Source organism: Henckelia pumila, chromosome 1 (assembly GCF_033568475.1).
Source record: "Henckelia pumila isolate YLH828 chromosome 1, ASM3356847v2, whole genome shotgun sequence".
Classification (NCBI taxonomy): domain Eukaryota; kingdom Viridiplantae; phylum Streptophyta; class Magnoliopsida; order Lamiales; family Gesneriaceae; genus Henckelia; species Henckelia pumila.
The window spans coordinates 10460130-10476724 of NC_133120.1; the positions used below are offsets into that span (position 1 = coordinate 10460130).

The window sequence follows — 16595 nt, forward strand, 5'->3', positions numbered from 1 at the left end:
TCCTGACTATTTCAGTCCAATCCGCGGATAGAAAATATGCAAGAGACTGAATGACACAAAGTGAACGTGTGATCTGGGTGACGCGGGCCGCTTTGGTGTGTCCCACTTGCCCTATGGGAAAAACGCTCCAAATATTTATCTTCGGGTTGGAATTCAAGAGTCTCCGTCTCTTAGACCAAGATGAGCACTATACATATCGAGACGAGCTTCGCGTGAGCGGGATGAAGCTCCCGTAACTCTTAGCTAGCCGAAAGTTATGTTCGTTTGAAAGTTCAGCGCCTATTCCTTCGATCCGCAATTCGAGAGACAAAACAATAAAGAATTCATTCATTGTTGGGTGCTATCATACCAGCACTAATGCCCCGAAATCCATCAGAACTCCGAAGTAAAGCGTGCTTGGGCGAGAGCAATACTAGGATGGGTGACCCCCTGAGAAGTCCTCGTGTTGCACCCTTTTTTCATCAAATTTTTTTTTCTTACTCGTGTTTCTTGTTCTTTCGATTTCTCGCTGTCCTATTTCCGGCTCTTTTAGTCCAATCCGCGGATAGAAAAGATGCAATAGACTGAATCACATGACGTGAATGTGCGATTTGGGTGATGCGGGCCGCTTCGGTGGGTCCCAACGTTCCCTATGGGAAAAACTCCCCGAAAGTCTATCTCCGGGTTAGAATTTGAGAGTCTCTGTCTCTTAGACCGAGATGCGCGTTGTAGTTATCGAGATGAGCTTCGCGTGAGCAGGCTGAAGATCTCGTAACTCTCAATCAACCGAAAGTTATGTCCGTTTGAAAGTGCAGCGCCTGTTCCTCCGATCCGCAATTCGAGAGACAAAACAAAAAAGAATTCATTCACTGTTGGTTGCTATCATACCAGCACTAATGCACCGGATCCCATCAGAACTCCAAAGTTAACTGTGCTTGGGCGAGAGCAGTAATAGGATGGGTGACCCCTTGGGAAGTTCTCGTGTTGCACCCCTTTTTCATTAATTTTTTTTATTACTCGTATTTCTTGTTCTTTTGATTCCTTGTTGTCCTTTTTCCGAATCTTTCAATCCAATTCGCGGATAGAAAAGATGCAATAGACTGAATCACACGACGTGAACGTGCAATATGGGTGACGTGGGCCGATTCGGTGGGTCCCAACGAGCCCTACGGGAAAAAATCCCTGAAATTCTATCTCCGGGTTGGAATTTGAGAGTCTCTATCTCTTAGACCGAGATGCGCGCTGTAGGTATCGAGACGAGCTTCGCGTGAGCAGACTGAAGCTCCCGTACCTCTCAGCCGGCCGAAAGTTATGTCCGTTTGAAAGTGTAGCGCCTGTTCCTCCGATTCGCAATTCGAGAGACAAAACAATAAAAAATTAATTAACTGTTAGGTGCGATCATACCAGCACTAATGCACCGGATCCCATAAGAACTCCAAATTTATGCGTGCTTGGGCGAAAGAAATATTAGGATAAGTGACCCCTGGGAAGTCCTCGTGTTGAACCAATTTTTCATTAATTTCTTTTTTTTTACTCGTATTTCTTGTTCTTTTGATTTCTCGTTGTCCTATTCCCATAATGCACCGGATCCCATAAGAACTCCAAATTTATGCGTGCTTGGGCGAAAGAAATATTAGGATAAGTGACCCCTGGGAAGTCCTCGTGTTGAACCAATTTTTCATTAATTTCTTTTTTTTTACTCGTATTTCTTGTTCTTTTGATTTCTCGTTGTCCTATTCCCAACTCTTTAAGTCCAATCCGCGGATAGAAAAGATGCAAGAGACTGAATGACACGACGTGAACGTGCGATCTGGGTGACGCGGGTGGCTTCGGTGTGTCCCAACATGCCTTACGGGAAAAACGCCCTAAAATTCCATCTTCGGGTAGGAATTTGAGAGTCTTTGTCTCTTAGATCGAGATGCGCACTGTAGGTACCGAGACGAGCTTCGCGTGAGCAGGCTGAAGCTCCCGTAACTCTCAACCGGCCAAAAGTTATGTTCGTTTGAAAGTGCAACGCCTGTTCCTCCGATCCGCAATTCGAGAGACAAAACAATAAAGAATTCATTCACTTTTGTGTGCAATCATACCAGCACTAATGCACCAGATACCATCATAACTCCGAAGTTAAGCGTTCCTGGGCAAGAGCAGTACTAGGATGGGTGACTCCCTGGGAATTCCTCGTGTTGCACCCCTTTTTCATTAATTTCTTTTTTTTTCTTACTCGTTCTTCTTGTTCTTTCGATTCCTTGTTGTCCTATTCCTGACTATTTCAGTCCAATCCTCGGATAGAAAATATGCAAGAGACTGAATGACACGACGTGAATGTACGATCTGGGTGACGTGGGCCGCTTTGGTGTTTCCCACTTGCCCTATGGGAAAAACGCTCCAAAAATCCATCTTCGGGTTGGAATTCAAGAGTCTCCGTCTCTTAGACCAAGATGCGCACTATACATATCGAGACGAGCTTCGCGTGAGCGGGATGAAGATCCCGTAACTCTCAGCTAGCCGAAAGTTATGTCCGTTTGAAAGTTCAGCGCCTGTTCCTCCGATCCGCAATTCGAGAGACAAAACAATAAAGAATTCATTCATTGTTGGGTGCGATCATACCAGCACTAATTCCCCGGAATCCATCAGAACTCCGAAGTTAAACGTGCTTGGGCGAGAGCAATACTAGAATGGGTGACCCCCTGGAAAGTCCTCGTGTTGCACCCTTTTTTCATCAAATTTTTTTTTCTTACTAGTACTTCTTGTTCTTTCGATTTCTCGCTGTCCTATTCCTGGCTCTATCAGTCCAATCCGCGGATAGAAAAGATGCAATAGACTGAATCACATGACGTGAACGTGCGATCTGAATGACGCGGACCGCTTTGGTGGGTCCCAAAGTTCCCTATGGGAAAAACTCCCTGAAAGTCTATCTCTGGGTTAGAATTTGAGAGTCTCCGTCTCTTAGACCGAGATGTGCGTTGTAGTTATCGAGACGAGCTTCGCGTGAGCAGGCTGAAGCTCTCGTAACTCTCAGCCGGCCGAAAGTTATGTCCGTTTGAAAGTGCAGCGCCTGTTCCTCTGATCCGCAATTCGAGAGACAAAACAATAAAGAATTCATTCACTGTTGGTTGCGATCATAGCAGCACTAATGTATCGGATCCAATCAAAACTCCGAAGTTAAGCGTGCTTGGGCGAGTGCAATACTAAGATGGGTGACCCCCTGGGAATTCCTCGTGTTGCACATCTTTTTCATTAATTTCTTTTTTTTTCTTACTCGTACTTCTTGTTCTTTCGATTCCTCGCTGTCCTATTCCCTACTCTTTCAGTCCAATCAATGGTTAAAAAAGATGCAATTGACTTAATCACATGACGTGAACGTGCGATCTGGGAGACGCGGGCCGCTTCGGTGGGTCCCAAAATGCCCTACGGGAAAAACTCCGCAAAAGTCTATCTCCGGGTTGGAATTTGAGAGTCTCCATCTCTTAGACCGAAATGCGCGCTGTAGGTATCGAGACGAGCTTCGCGTGAGCAGGCTGAAGCTCCCGTAACTCTCAGCCGGCCGAAAGTTATGTCCGTTTGAAATTGCAGCACCTGTTCCTTCGATCCGCAATTCAAGAGACAAAACAATAAAGAATTCAATCACTATTGGGTGTGATCATACCAGCACTAATGCATCGGATCCCATCAAAACTCCGAAGTTAAGCGTGCTTAGGCGAGAGCAGTAATATGATGGGTGACCCCCTGGGAAGTACACGTGTTGCACCCCTTTTTTATTAATTTAGTTTTTTTTCTTACTCGTACTTCTTGTTCTTTAGATTCCTCGCTGCCCTATTCCCTATTATTTCATTCCAATCAATGGATAAAATCGCTGCCCTATTCCCTATTATTTCATTCCAATCAATGGATAAAAAAGATGCAATTGACTGAATCAAATGACATGAACGTTTGATCTGGGTGACACGCGTGCCGCTTCAGTGGGTTCCAACGTGCCCTACGGGAAAAACGCCCCGAAAGACCATCTCTGAGTTGTAATTTGAGTGTATTCGTTTCTTAGACTGAGATGCGCGCTGTATGTATCAAGACGAGCTTTGCGTGAGCAGGCTGAAGCTCACGTAACTCTCAGTCGGCCGAAATTTATGTCCGTTTGAAAGTGCAGCGCCTGTTCCTCCGATCCGCAATTAGATAGACAAAATAATAAAGAATTCATTTACTGTTGAGTGCGATCATAACGGAACTAATGCACTGGATCCCATCAGAAATCCGAAGTTAAGCATGCTTGGGCAAGAGCAGTACTAGGATGGGTGACCCCTGAGAAGTCCTAGTGTTATACCCCTTTTCATTAATTTCTTTTTTTTTTCTTATTCGTACTTCTGGTTCTTTCGATTCCTCGCTGTCCTACTCCCGACTCTTTCAGTCCAATCAACGGATAAAAAAGATGCAATAGACTGAATGACATGACGTGAACGTGTGATCTGGGTGACGCGGGCCGCTTCGATGGGTTCTAACGAGCCCTACGGAAAAAACACCCCGAAAGTCCATTTTCGGGTTGGAATTTAAGATTCTTCGTCTTTAGACCGAGATGCGCGCTGTTGGTATCGAGACGAGCTTTGCGTGAGCAAGTTGAAGCTCCCGTAACTCTCAGCTGGCCAAAAGTTATGTCCGTTTGAAAGTGCAGCGCCTGTTCCTCCGATCCGCAATTCGAAAGACAAAATAATAAAGAATTCATTCACTGTTGGGTGCGATCACACCAGCACTAATGCATCGAATTCTATCAGAACTCCGAAGTTAAGGGTACTTGGGCGAGAGAAGTACTAGGATGGGTGACCCCTTGGGAAGTCCTAGTTTTGCACCCCTTTTTCATAAATTTTTTTTCTTACTCGTACTTTTTGTTCTTTCGATTCCTCGTTGTCCTATTCCCGGCTCTTTCAGTCCAATTCGCGGATAAAAAAGATGCAATAGACTGAATCACACGACGTGAACGTGCGATTTGGGTGACGCGGGCCGCTTTGGTGGGTCCCAACGTGCCCTACGGGAAAAACTCCCCAAAATTATATCTCCGGGTTGGAATTTGAGAGTCTCCATCTCTTAGACCGAGATGCGCGCTGAAGGTATCGAGACGAGCTTCGCGTGAGCAGGCTGAAGCTCCCGTAACTCTCAGCCGGCCGAATGTTATGCCCGTTTGAAAGTGCAGTGCCTGCTCCTCCAATCCGAAATTCGAGACACAAAACAATAAAGAATTCAATCACTGTTGGGTGCGTTCATACCCGCACTAATGCACCGGATCCCATCAGAACTTCAAAGTTAAGCGTGCTTGGGTGAGAGCAATAATAGAATGGGTGACCCCCTCGAAAGTCCTCGTGTTGCACCCCTTTTTCATTAATTTTTTTTTTCTTACTCGTACTTCTTGTTCTTTCTATTCCTCACTGTCCTATTCCCTACTCTTTCAGTCCAATCAATGGATAGAAAATATGCAATTGACTGAATCTCATGACGTGAACGTACGATCTGGGTGACGCGGGCCGCTTCGGTGGGTCCCAACATGCCCTACGGGAAAAATGCCTCAAAAGTCCATCTCCGTGTTGGTATTTGAGCGTCTTCGTTTCTTAGACCGAGATGCGCGTTGTACGTATCAAGACGAGCTTCGCGTGATCAGGCTGAAGCTCCCATAACTCTCAACCGGCCGAATGTTATGTCCGTTTGAAAGTGCAGCGCCTGTTCCTCCGATCCGCAATTCGAGAGACAAAAAAATAAAGAATTCATTCATTATTGATTTTGATCATACCGGAACTAATGCACCAGATCCCATCAGAACTCCGAAGTTAAGCGTGCTTGGGCGAGAGCAGTACTAGGATGGGTGACCCCTGGGAAGTCCTCGTGTTGCACCCCTTTTTCATTAATTTATTTTTTTTTTCTTACTCGTACTTCTTGTTCTTTCGATTCCTTGCTGTCCTACTCCGAATCTTTCAGTCCAATCCACGGATAGAAAATATGCAATAGAATGAATGACATTACTTGAATGTGCGATCTGGGTGACGCGGGCCGCTTTGGTGGGTCCCAACGTGCCCTACGGGAAAAACGCCCCGAAAGTCCATCTTCGGGTTGGAATTTGAGAGTCTTCGTCTGTAAGGTCCGAAAATATTAAGTTCTTAATTACGGAATTAAGATTTAAATTCCGAATAAGAGTGAAAATATGAATTTAAGAATGTATGGAAATTAGAGATTTCAATTTCGAGTCAGAAATATTTAATTTGAGGATTTTTCGGATTTTAAGATTTTAATATCCGGAATTCTTAAATTAAAAAGATTTAAAATATTTGAATTGATATTTATGGAATTTAAGATGTGAATTCCAAGATTATAATATCAAGAATTGAATTTGAGGATGAAATCCGAGCAAGGACCCATTTGCAAATATTGAGTAGTTCAAGGACTAAAATGCGATAAGGTCCGAAATGATTTAATTTTAATCCGAGAATATTTAATTTGAGAATATTTAGAGTTTAGAATGAAATTCTATTATTCTTAAATTATTTAGGATTGAAATTGAATTAAATCTCTTGTCCGGGGACTGATTTGCAATTAGGTCAAAGTTCAAGGAGCAAAGTGCAATTTTCTTTGCAACTTGTATTTTTAAACGTGTAATCTGATCAGTTTTCAGCCCAAATTCCAGAAGCAAACGTGGGAATGGAGAAACAAGGGTTCCAAGTCCATTTTTGTCCCTTTAAGCTTCGATATCTTTCGATCCGCCCGGTAGAATTTTCTATTGAACATATATTTGCGATCACAGCTCCGAGTGCTACGTTTTGACGTAAGTTTTATGAAGTTATACCATGTTTGAATTTTAAGTTGTTGTTAGAATTATGATTTGATTGTATAAACATGTTCTAGCATATACAACGATAGCATATCTAAGACGGATCAAGAAAAGATCGTCGTTTGGACATGTTTTGGAATATTGAAAGAATTTTCGAAAATCTGATTTTTTAGGGGATGAATTTTTCGAAAATTCAGCTGAAGAATTTATATTGTTAAGATGGTGATTATATTGATGTTGATGTATTCGGAATTACCGATTTCGAACCGTTACGCCGCCGGATTGCAATTCAATCCGATATCAACTATATATTGAACTTAGCACTAAATATTAGATTTGATAATGATATTAAGCATGGTTTATACTTCATTTCAGTTGGGAATGGAAGTTATCAAAGTCGAATCGACGAGTTCGAGTTCTAATGACTTGAAGTGTTTAAGATTGAATCAAGAACACCTTCAATTAGCACTGATTGAAATGAGCAGAATTGTATGACCGATTTGGCTAGCTTTGAGATGATCAGCATTGGCAACAGATTTAAGATGTTTGAATCCAGATCGAAAGGTATGAATAGACATTAATAAGATGGGCAGAATAACTCGAGATTGTTTCCGATTATCGAGTTGCCTAAAATCACATACATGCATGTTTTCATATATGTTATTGTTTATGTTTACATAAATGGGATAGATTATTCAAGATAGATATCTTCTTGAATTTTCAGAATATTTATGTAAATGTTTACTTGTCTTCTTTGATTTATAGTATTTTTTGTATTGAACATGTTTTATGTATTACATGTGATACTTACAGATTTGTCGGTATCGTTGAGTGATTATATGCTCATATGATTATATGTGATGTGTTCAAGGTGTTTTATAGCATTTAATGCATACAGAACATGTTGCATTCATCTTGAACTCTAGCCTGAAAAGCACAGAGGGCAGAATGGCCTAGAGTGCAGATGACGTTTGGAGAACTGTAGTGAGTGGCATGGAATGTAGATATACTTCCAGAGTCAGATGACTCATGGCACGGAATATAGATTTATTTTTCAGAGCTAGATGACTCACCATTGAGATATTTATTACCACCTCGATTGGGAGAGTCGGTGGTCGGTTAAAGATTTTATTTCCCCGGGATCCCAGAACTACGATTTATTGATATCAGATTTGATAGCCTATTCCTTGGCACATGCATTGCATTTATGCATTAACCTAGAGATTTCTATGGTTTAGAATATGCGTTTATAAATGCTAGCATGTTATGTTATGACATTCAAGATTTGAATGAGTTTATATGCTTGGTATTAGAGATGAACAAATATACTATCATGTTTTACTTGTTATTACATGATTGGAGATTTATGAATCATTTGGAATATAGATTTCATATGTTTAACTGATGTATATGCATGTTGTTCATACTGAGAGTTATTCCCACCGGAGTTATCCGGTTGTTGCTTTGTTTGTATGTGTGCATTGCATCAGGTTGGGGCATGAGAAAGTCAGTCATAGCTTGGATAGCTCGAGAGAAGGGTAATAGCACGTGGTGACTTTGGGTTTTAGCAGCTGTCATATGATATGGTGAACTTAGATAAGATGACATCTCTTTTGTATTTATGAGTTGTTGTAAACAATTGAGATTTAGATCTATATATCAGCAATGTTTCGTGTAAGTCTTCATTATATATCATATTTGGTATTTGTAGATGGATATACTTGAATAAACCAACCTAGAACAGCTCAAGAGCAGATTTTCAGTAGGCCGGGCAGAGCACAACTCGCTCAAGCGAAGCCTGGGCTCGCTCGAGCGAGCCATGGGTGTGACAACCCGAGTGGCTCTCGCTCGAGCGAGCCACCATGGGTTTAAAAAAAAATAAAAAAATTTGTGCTTGTTGATTATCTTGAGGCTTGATTTAATTATCATACTTCGTTGATGATTATTCATTAATTGCCCCTTGAAATGAGATTAGCAACCCGAGGTCCCCACAACAGGTGGTATCAGAGCATAAAATCTTGGACTAAGATAGAAGTTGAGCGGGGTAGATTGAGTCGCATGCATTGATAGTATCGCATGAGTATGCTTTACTTGCTTTACAGAATTATATGCGACAATGATTGCTTGATTGAACACTACTTGCTTTATTGAGATAAGAATTACATGCTTATATGCTGAGATGTATGCCTGAGTTATTGAATTCATTAGAATAAGTGAATTCGTTGCAAGCGTGTAATATGTGAAAAAGCATGAGTATTTGCAAGTATGTGTTCTATTCAGAAGCATGAGATTATATGTATGTTATACTGACATTGTATGTTATAATCTCTGTCATATATATTGCTTCTGTTATCGAATAAGACAGACTATGCAGATAGCATGAGAACCTCAGACAGAACAGAATCGCAGATAGAACAGAACAGTGTTAAGGTATGTTTTTGAGCCGATTACACTGAGGAGTATGTTAGTTGAACAACTCCAAAGCTATTAATTATCAACTCAGAAAGATACAGAATATGCAATGTCTAGAAAGGGGTTGATTTAAAGAGCTGGATCAGTTGTTCAAGAGAAGAATATTCAGATGAACATAGAATCAGCTTGATTTTATATCAACTCCATGACTTAGCAAGAAGTTGGTGAAGTTGCCAGAAGAAGTACTGAAATTGTTTGGCAGGTAAGTAAACAGAATTGTTTCTTTCCGTATATACTAAAGAAGATAGAGCAGTAGACTTTGCAGACTAGAAGTATAAGTTGATTTCAAGCCAGTAATAGAACGAAATCATGAACTGGTAGTATGAGGCAGAGTTGAATTTTTTTTATTCACGCCTCTGTAATTGTGGAAACACTATAATCATCACCTTCACTAAACTTTCATAGCAGTATAGCTATGAAGCAAGCGATAGTGACAATAACAGCGAAGATCGAGTCAATCTAAATGCCAGCAGATGAAGATATATAAGCATAGCTCCCCTAGCTGAAAGGCTCAAGTTGTATCAGATAAGAATATTATAGGTAAGTGAGTTAATTCTAGTTAACCGCTTATATATTGATTGCATAGCATACATTCATAGATCAGTGATTTGTTATGCTATAATCTGTATCTGATGAGCCTGTATTCATCGTATTTGCTGAAATTTTGCCTTTGAGTAGATGGAATACATTTGTAAGATTAGTCATAGAAGATGAAATACAGAATTGAGGAAATTAGATTGAATGTGCTGATATCAGGCGTGAGATATTAAGCTAGAATGAATTATAGATATTAATGCAATAACTGAGTACCAGTTACCAGCTGATTTAATCCGTGCATTGATAAAGAAATATAAATGAATATAATTTATGATATGAGTTTCAGAAAGTAGATTTTGTTATTTCGGTACTGGTTATATCACGTTTGACCGTGGAAGAATGTCAGTAGAAGTCTAGTCGATATATTGAAAAAGTACAGAATTAACCTAGAATTGACAGCTATGTCAGTGGTTAGAATGTACAGACATAGTTCAATGACATATTTTGAACTTTCTACGACATGAATGCAGTTCTATATAGAGTGGTGTCTAGTACAATGGTATTATGACAACTTGTATAGAAGAGCATTACTTAAACTGAAGAACTTCAGAAACAGCTAGCAGATTGCGTAGAAAAGAGTATATTCGACTATTGTCAGCTGAGAATTAAGAATTAATAAATGACCTCATATCAATAGAGAATAAGAAAAATCAGTTACAGTTGAGCTTTTTCTTCAATTTTGCTGAAGCTATTCCATCATAGAAATCATGATTCTTGAATTTCTTGCAATTGGTTATGAGGTTTTTGTATTCGACCTCGATCGATTTTGATTGACTCTTATTTCTTTGCTAGAGTCTGATTTGATTCATTCTTCTTGAGTTTTATTATGCAAGTGAGTTGTTTTCACTGTGCAGATTTTGTCTTTCAGAATATTTGATTTTGGGTGACCTTGACTTGAGCGAGTTTCTTTGATTTGAAATTTGAGAATTATTGATTATTTGATGTGTCTATTCAGTGTATCTTGAAGAATTTGGCTCATAACTGATAGAAATTCAGATTCAGACCATCAACAAGATTTATGGGTTTTAGCTAATTGCTGGATTTATTGAGTACAGATATATACTTGTTGAATGTTTATGCTTGACAGATAATCAAACGATCAAAATTGTTGTGATCCAAGCTAAATTCGAATTGGTTTGGAAAGATAAAAGCAACATATTGCTTGAGAACACTAGATTAAGATAAGAGATAAGACAGCAGAGCAGAACATATGAATTTTTGCGGTGAATAATCATTTGATTATGCCAGATATTCTAGATATGGAATATCAGATTCTGAAAGAGGCATATGACAACAGATTTAATATCCATTCAGTTGTCTAAACATGTATGACTTACACGTAATCAGTACTTGGAAATTAGTATTGGAAGAAGAACTGAAAACAGATACGACAGAATTGACAGTACCAATACTAAAATTCCAGTAAAAGAAGCAGAAAAGAAGAACGCAAGTGGTTTATGTAACAGATTAGTTACATAAGAGTTGAAAACAGATCAACTTTGTGAACGAATTTAGTTTAAATCTACTCGAATCGTCATGATTTTGTAGTTTAGAGAGTAGTAGATTTCGACAGATTTATGAATATGTTGTATTAGATATGATACAAACATAAAAGATACTTGTCATGCATTTAGCAAGATGATCAGATTACAGGAATTATGGAAATCTATTGTCAAGATAGAGACTTTAGATTTATTTTCTAGATTGTGGCATTGATTGTCAGATGTTCTGAGTGTTTGGTTGTATGAGATTTCATTATACCATCCTCTTCTTAGTGGACTATCAGATGTGATTATCCAGATTTCCGAAGATATGCTCAGAACTATAGTACTAGATTCGATACTAGTTGATTGATTATTTGCCACGTGATTACTATAATTCCTGCGACAGCTATTTGATAGATATAAAGACAATATTTTGATGATTGATTGATCAGAAACACAGAATTGTCTTTATATTGAAACAATCTTACAGAAATATCAGCTATCAGACCAGATATGAGTCAAGAAACGATAGAGAATGTGAAGATTGCTTCGAACAGAATGAGAATAGAGCAGCATTAACAGAGCAAACAAATGAGTAACAGATAGAGATTTGAAGCCTGAATAGAATGATCAGTTAAGAAGTTCTTTTCCGAGCATCATTAGATTCAGAAAGAGATTTCAGAATTGATTCCTGTGAGTATTTGATCTAGCTTATGGATTAATACTCGAATTGTCCGATAGATGAATTGTATATCCATATGCATTGGCTGAAGAATATTAGCTAGAATATGTATGTGTATGCAACTAAGATAAAACAGAAGTCTATAAGATTGTAAGCAAGACAGACTAACTGATGCAGAGTTAGATCACGAGAAAGAGCAACTTCGATATAAGTTGACTCAGTGATTATATGTTAATGAGAATTGATATGATTGCAGAAGCAATCAGAAAGAAGATTAAGATACGATAGAAGAGAAGATATCAGAATAGATATCGAAAACTCAGATAATAGAAGTCAGTATTACTTTAGTCAGCTATACAGCTTACGAGAATCCGCAGTCAGATCGAATGCGATTTCGAGGACGAAATCATTCCTTAGAGGGGAGGAAATGTAAGGCCCGAAAACATTAAGTTCTTAATTACGGGATTTAAGATTTAAATTCCGAATAAGAGAGAAAATATGAATTTAAGAATGTGTGGAAATTAGAGATTTCAATTTCGGGTCAGAAATATTTAATTTGAGGATTTTTCGGATTTTAAGATTTTAATATCCGGAATTCTTAAATTAAAAAGATTAAAAAATTTGAATTGATATTTATGGAATTTAAGATGTGAATTCCAAGATTATAATATCAAGAATTGAATTTGAGGATGAAATCCGAGCAAGGACCCATTTGCAAATATTGAGTAGTTCAAGGACTAAAATGCGATAAGGTCCAAAATGATTTAATTTTAATCCAAGAATATTTAATTTGAGAATATTTAGAGTTTAGAATGAAATTTTATTATTCTTAAATTATTTAGGATTGAAATTGAATTAAATCGCTTGTCCGGGGATTGATTTGCAATTAGGTCAAAGTTCAGGGACCAAAGTGCAATTTTCTTTGCAACTTGTATTTTTAAACATGTAATCTAATCAGTTTTCAGCCCAAATTCCAGAAGAAAACATGGGAATGGAGAAAAAAGGGTTCCAAGTCCATTTTTGTCCCTTTAAACTCCGATATCTTTCGATCCGCCCGGTAGAATTTCCGATTGAACATATATTTGCGATCACAGCTCCGAGTGCTACGTTTTGACATAAGTTTTATGAAGTTCTACCATGTTTGAATTTTAAGTTTTTGTTAGAATTATGATTTGATTGTATAAACATGTTCTAGAATATACGACGATAGCATATCTAAGACGGATCGAGAAAAGATCGTCGTTTGGACATGTTTTGGAATATTGAAAGAATTTTCGAAAATCTGATTTTTTAGGGGTTGCATATTTCGAAAATTCAGGTGAAGAATTGATGATGTTATATTGTTAAGATGGTGATGATATTGATGTTAATGTATTCGGAATTACCGATTTCGAACCGTTACGCCGCCGGGTTGCAATTCAATCCGATATCAACTATACATTGAACTTAGCACTAAATATCAGATTTGATAATGATATTGAGCATGGTTTATACGTCATTTCAGTTGGGAATGGAAGTTATCGAAGTCGAATCGACGAGTTCGAGTTCTAATGACTTGAAGTGTTTAAGATTGAATCAAGAACATCTTCAATTAGCACTGATTGAAATGAGCAGAATTGTATGACGGATTTGGCTAGCTTTGAGATGATAAGCATTGGAAACAGATTTAAGATGTTTGAATCTAGATCGAAAGATATGAATAGACATTAATAAGATGGGAAGAATAAATCGAGATTGTTTCTGATTATCGAGTTGCCTAAAATCACATACATGCATGTTTTCATATATGTTATTGTTTATGTTTACATAAATGGGATAGATTATTCAAGATAGATATCGTCTTGAATTTCCAGAATATTTATATAAATGTTTACTTGTCTTCTTTGATTTATAGTATTTTCTGTATTGAACATGTTTTATGTATTACATGTGATACTTACAGATTTGTCGATATCGTTGAGTGATTATATGCTCATATGATTATATGATTGATGTGTTCAAGGTGTTTTATAGCATTTAATGCATACAAAACATGTTGCATTCATCTTGAACTCTAGCCTGAAAAGCACAGAGGGCAGAATGGCCTAGAGTGCAGATGACGTTTGGAGAACTGTAGTGAGTGGCATGGAATGTAGATTTACTTCCAGAGTCAGATGACTCATGGAACGGAATATAGTTTTATTTTTCAGAGCTAGATGACTCACTATAGTTGCACCAAAGTCAGAGGAATTGAGATATTTAACACCACCTCGATTGTGAGAGTCGGTGGTCGGTTAAAGATTTTATTTCCCCGGGATCCCAAAATTATGATTTATTGATATCAGATTTGATAGCCTATTCCTTGGCACATGCATTGCATTTATGCATTAACCTAGAGATTTCTATGGTTTAGAATATGCGTTTATAATATAGCATGTTATGTTATGACATTCAAGATTTGAATGAGTTTATATGCTTGGTATTAGAGATGAACAAATATACTATCATGTTTTACTTGTTATTACATGATTGAAGATTTATGAATCATTTGGCATATAGATATCATATGTTTAACTGATGTATATGCATATTGTTCATACTGAGAGTTATTCTCACCGGAGTTATCCGGCTGTTGCTTTGTTTGTATGTGTGCATTACATCAGGTTGGGGCATGAGAAAGTCAGTCATAGCTTGGATAGCTCGAGAGAAGGGTAATAGCATGTGGTGACTTCGGGTCTTAGCAGCTGTCGTATGATATGGTAAACTTAGATAAGATGACATCTCTTTTGTATTTATGAGTTGTTGTAAACAATTGAGATTTAGATCTATATATCAGCAATGTTTCGTGTAAGTCTTCATTATATATCATATTTGGTATTTGTAGATGGATAGACTTGAATAAACCAACCTAGAACAGCTCAAGAGCAGATTTTCAGCAGGCCGGGCAGAGCATAGCTCGCTCGAGCGAAGCCTGGGCTCGCTCGATCGAGCCATGGGTGCGACAACCCGAGTGGCTATCGCTCGAGCGAGAGGTGAGGCTTGCTCGAGCGAGCCACCATGGGTTTAAAAAAAAAAAAAAAATTTGTGCTTGTTGATTATCTTGATGCTTGATTTAATTATCATACTTTGTTGATGATTATTCATTAATTGCCCTTTGAGATGAGATTAGCAACCCGAGGTCCCCATATCGTCTCTTAGACCAAGATGCGCTTTCTAGGTATCGAGACGAGCTTTGCGTGAACAGGCTGAAGCTCCCATAACTCTCAGCCGGCCGAAAGTTATGTTCGTTTGAAAGTGCACCATCTGTTCCTCCGATCCGCAATTCGAGAGACAAAACAATAAAGAATTCATTCACTTTTGGGTGCGATCACACCAACACTAATGCAACGGATCCCATCAGAACTCCGAAGTTAAGCGTGCTTGGGCGAAAGCAATACTAGGATGGGTGACTCCCTGGGAAGTCCTCGTGTTGCACCCGTTTTTCATTAATTTTTTTTTGTCTTACTCGTATTTCTTGTTTTTTTGATTCCTCGTTGTCCTATTCCCTACTCATTCAGTCCAATCCGTGGATAGAAAAGATGAAATAGACTGAATGAGACGACGTGAACGTGCAATCTGGGTGACGCGGGCCGCTTCGGTGGGTCCCAACGTGCCCTACGGGGAAAACGCCCCGAAAATCTATCTTCGGGTGGAATTTGAGAGTCTCCGTCTCTTAGACCGTGATGCGCGCTGTAGGTATCGAGATGAGCTTCGCGTGAGCAGGCTGAAGCTCCCGTAACTCTCAGCCGGCCGAAAGTTATGTCCGTTTGAAAGTGCAGCGCCTATTCCTCCAATCCGCAATTCGAGAGACAAAACAATAAAAAAATTCATTCACTGTTGTGTGTGTTCGTACCAGCACTAATGCATCGGATCCCATCAGATCTCCGAAATTAAGCGTTCTTGGGCGAAAGCAGTACTAGGATGGGTGACCCACTTAGGGTGTTGCAACCCTTTTTCATTAATTTCTTTTTTTCTTACTCGTACTTCTTGTTCTTCCGATTCCCCGCTGTCCTATTCCCGACTCTTTCAGTCCAATCCGCGGATAGAAAAGATGCAATAGACAGAATGACACGACGTGGACCTGCAATCTGGGTGACGCGGGCCGCTTCGGTGGGTCCTAACATGCCCTATGAGAAAAAGGCACCGAAAGTCCATCTCCACGTAGGAATTTGAGCATGTTTGCCTCTTAGAACGAAATGCGCTCTGTAGGTATCGATACAAGCTTTGCGTGAGCAGGCTAAAGCTCCCGTAACTCTCAGCCGATTGAAAGTTATGTCCGTTTGAAAGTGCAGCACCTGTTCCTCCGATCCGCAATTCGAGAGACAAAAAATAAAGAATTCATTCACTGTTGGGTGCGATAATACCAGCACTAATGCACCGGAACCCATCAAAACTCCGAAGTTATGCGTGCTTGGGCGAGAGCATTACTAGGATTGGTGACCCCTTGGGAAGTCCTCGTGTTGCACCCCTTTTACATTAATTTATTTTTTTTCTTACTCGTACTTCTTGTTCTTCTGATTCCCCGATGTCCTATTCCCGACACTTTCAGCCCAATCCATGGATA

At 39.2% G+C, this 16595-nt stretch overlaps 8 non-coding genes and 5 pseudogenes across 8 annotated transcripts; all 13 read left to right on the forward strand.

Moving 5' to 3' along the window:
- Positions 1-335: 335 nt before the first annotated feature.
- LOC140876611 (5S ribosomal RNA) lies at positions 336-454 on the forward strand. Its single transcript, XR_012148914.1, has one exon. It is a non-coding gene; the product is annotated as a 5S ribosomal RNA (ribosomal RNA).
- A 399-nt stretch (positions 455-853) lies between these two features.
- Positions 854-972, forward strand: LOC140876923 (5S ribosomal RNA). Its single transcript, XR_012149150.1, has one exon. It is a non-coding gene; the product is annotated as a 5S ribosomal RNA (ribosomal RNA).
- Positions 973-1369: 397 nt separating this feature from the next.
- On the forward strand, positions 1370-1487 carry LOC140876695 (5S ribosomal RNA; annotated as a pseudogene).
- Positions 1488-2052: 565 nt separating this feature from the next.
- Positions 2053-2171, forward strand: LOC140876578 (5S ribosomal RNA). The gene has a single exon (XR_012148882.1). It is a non-coding gene; the product is annotated as a 5S ribosomal RNA (ribosomal RNA).
- Positions 2172-2572: 401 nt separating this feature from the next.
- Positions 2573-2691, forward strand: LOC140876591 (5S ribosomal RNA). Its single transcript, XR_012148894.1, has one exon. It is a non-coding gene; the product is annotated as a 5S ribosomal RNA (ribosomal RNA).
- Positions 2692-3090: 399 nt separating this feature from the next.
- LOC140876664 (5S ribosomal RNA) lies at positions 3091-3209 on the forward strand (annotated as a pseudogene).
- A 402-nt stretch (positions 3210-3611) lies between these two features.
- On the forward strand, positions 3612-3730 carry LOC140876576 (5S ribosomal RNA). The gene has a single exon (XR_012148880.1). It is a non-coding gene; the product is annotated as a 5S ribosomal RNA (ribosomal RNA).
- Positions 3731-4179: 449 nt separating this feature from the next.
- LOC140876682 (5S ribosomal RNA) lies at positions 4180-4297 on the forward strand (annotated as a pseudogene).
- Positions 4298-4698: 401 nt separating this feature from the next.
- On the forward strand, positions 4699-4817 carry LOC140876637 (5S ribosomal RNA; annotated as a pseudogene).
- A 397-nt stretch (positions 4818-5214) lies between these two features.
- On the forward strand, positions 5215-5333 carry LOC140876627 (5S ribosomal RNA; annotated as a pseudogene).
- Positions 5334-5732: 399 nt separating this feature from the next.
- On the forward strand, positions 5733-5850 carry LOC140876612 (5S ribosomal RNA). Its single transcript, XR_012148915.1, has one exon. It is a non-coding gene; the product is annotated as a 5S ribosomal RNA (ribosomal RNA).
- Positions 5851-15351: 9501 nt separating this feature from the next.
- LOC140876603 (5S ribosomal RNA) lies at positions 15352-15470 on the forward strand. Its single transcript, XR_012148906.1, has one exon. It is a non-coding gene; the product is annotated as a 5S ribosomal RNA (ribosomal RNA).
- A 911-nt stretch (positions 15471-16381) lies between these two features.
- LOC140876622 (5S ribosomal RNA) lies at positions 16382-16500 on the forward strand. Its single transcript, XR_012148925.1, has one exon. It is a non-coding gene; the product is annotated as a 5S ribosomal RNA (ribosomal RNA).
- The last annotated feature ends 95 nt before the right edge of the window (positions 16501-16595 follow it).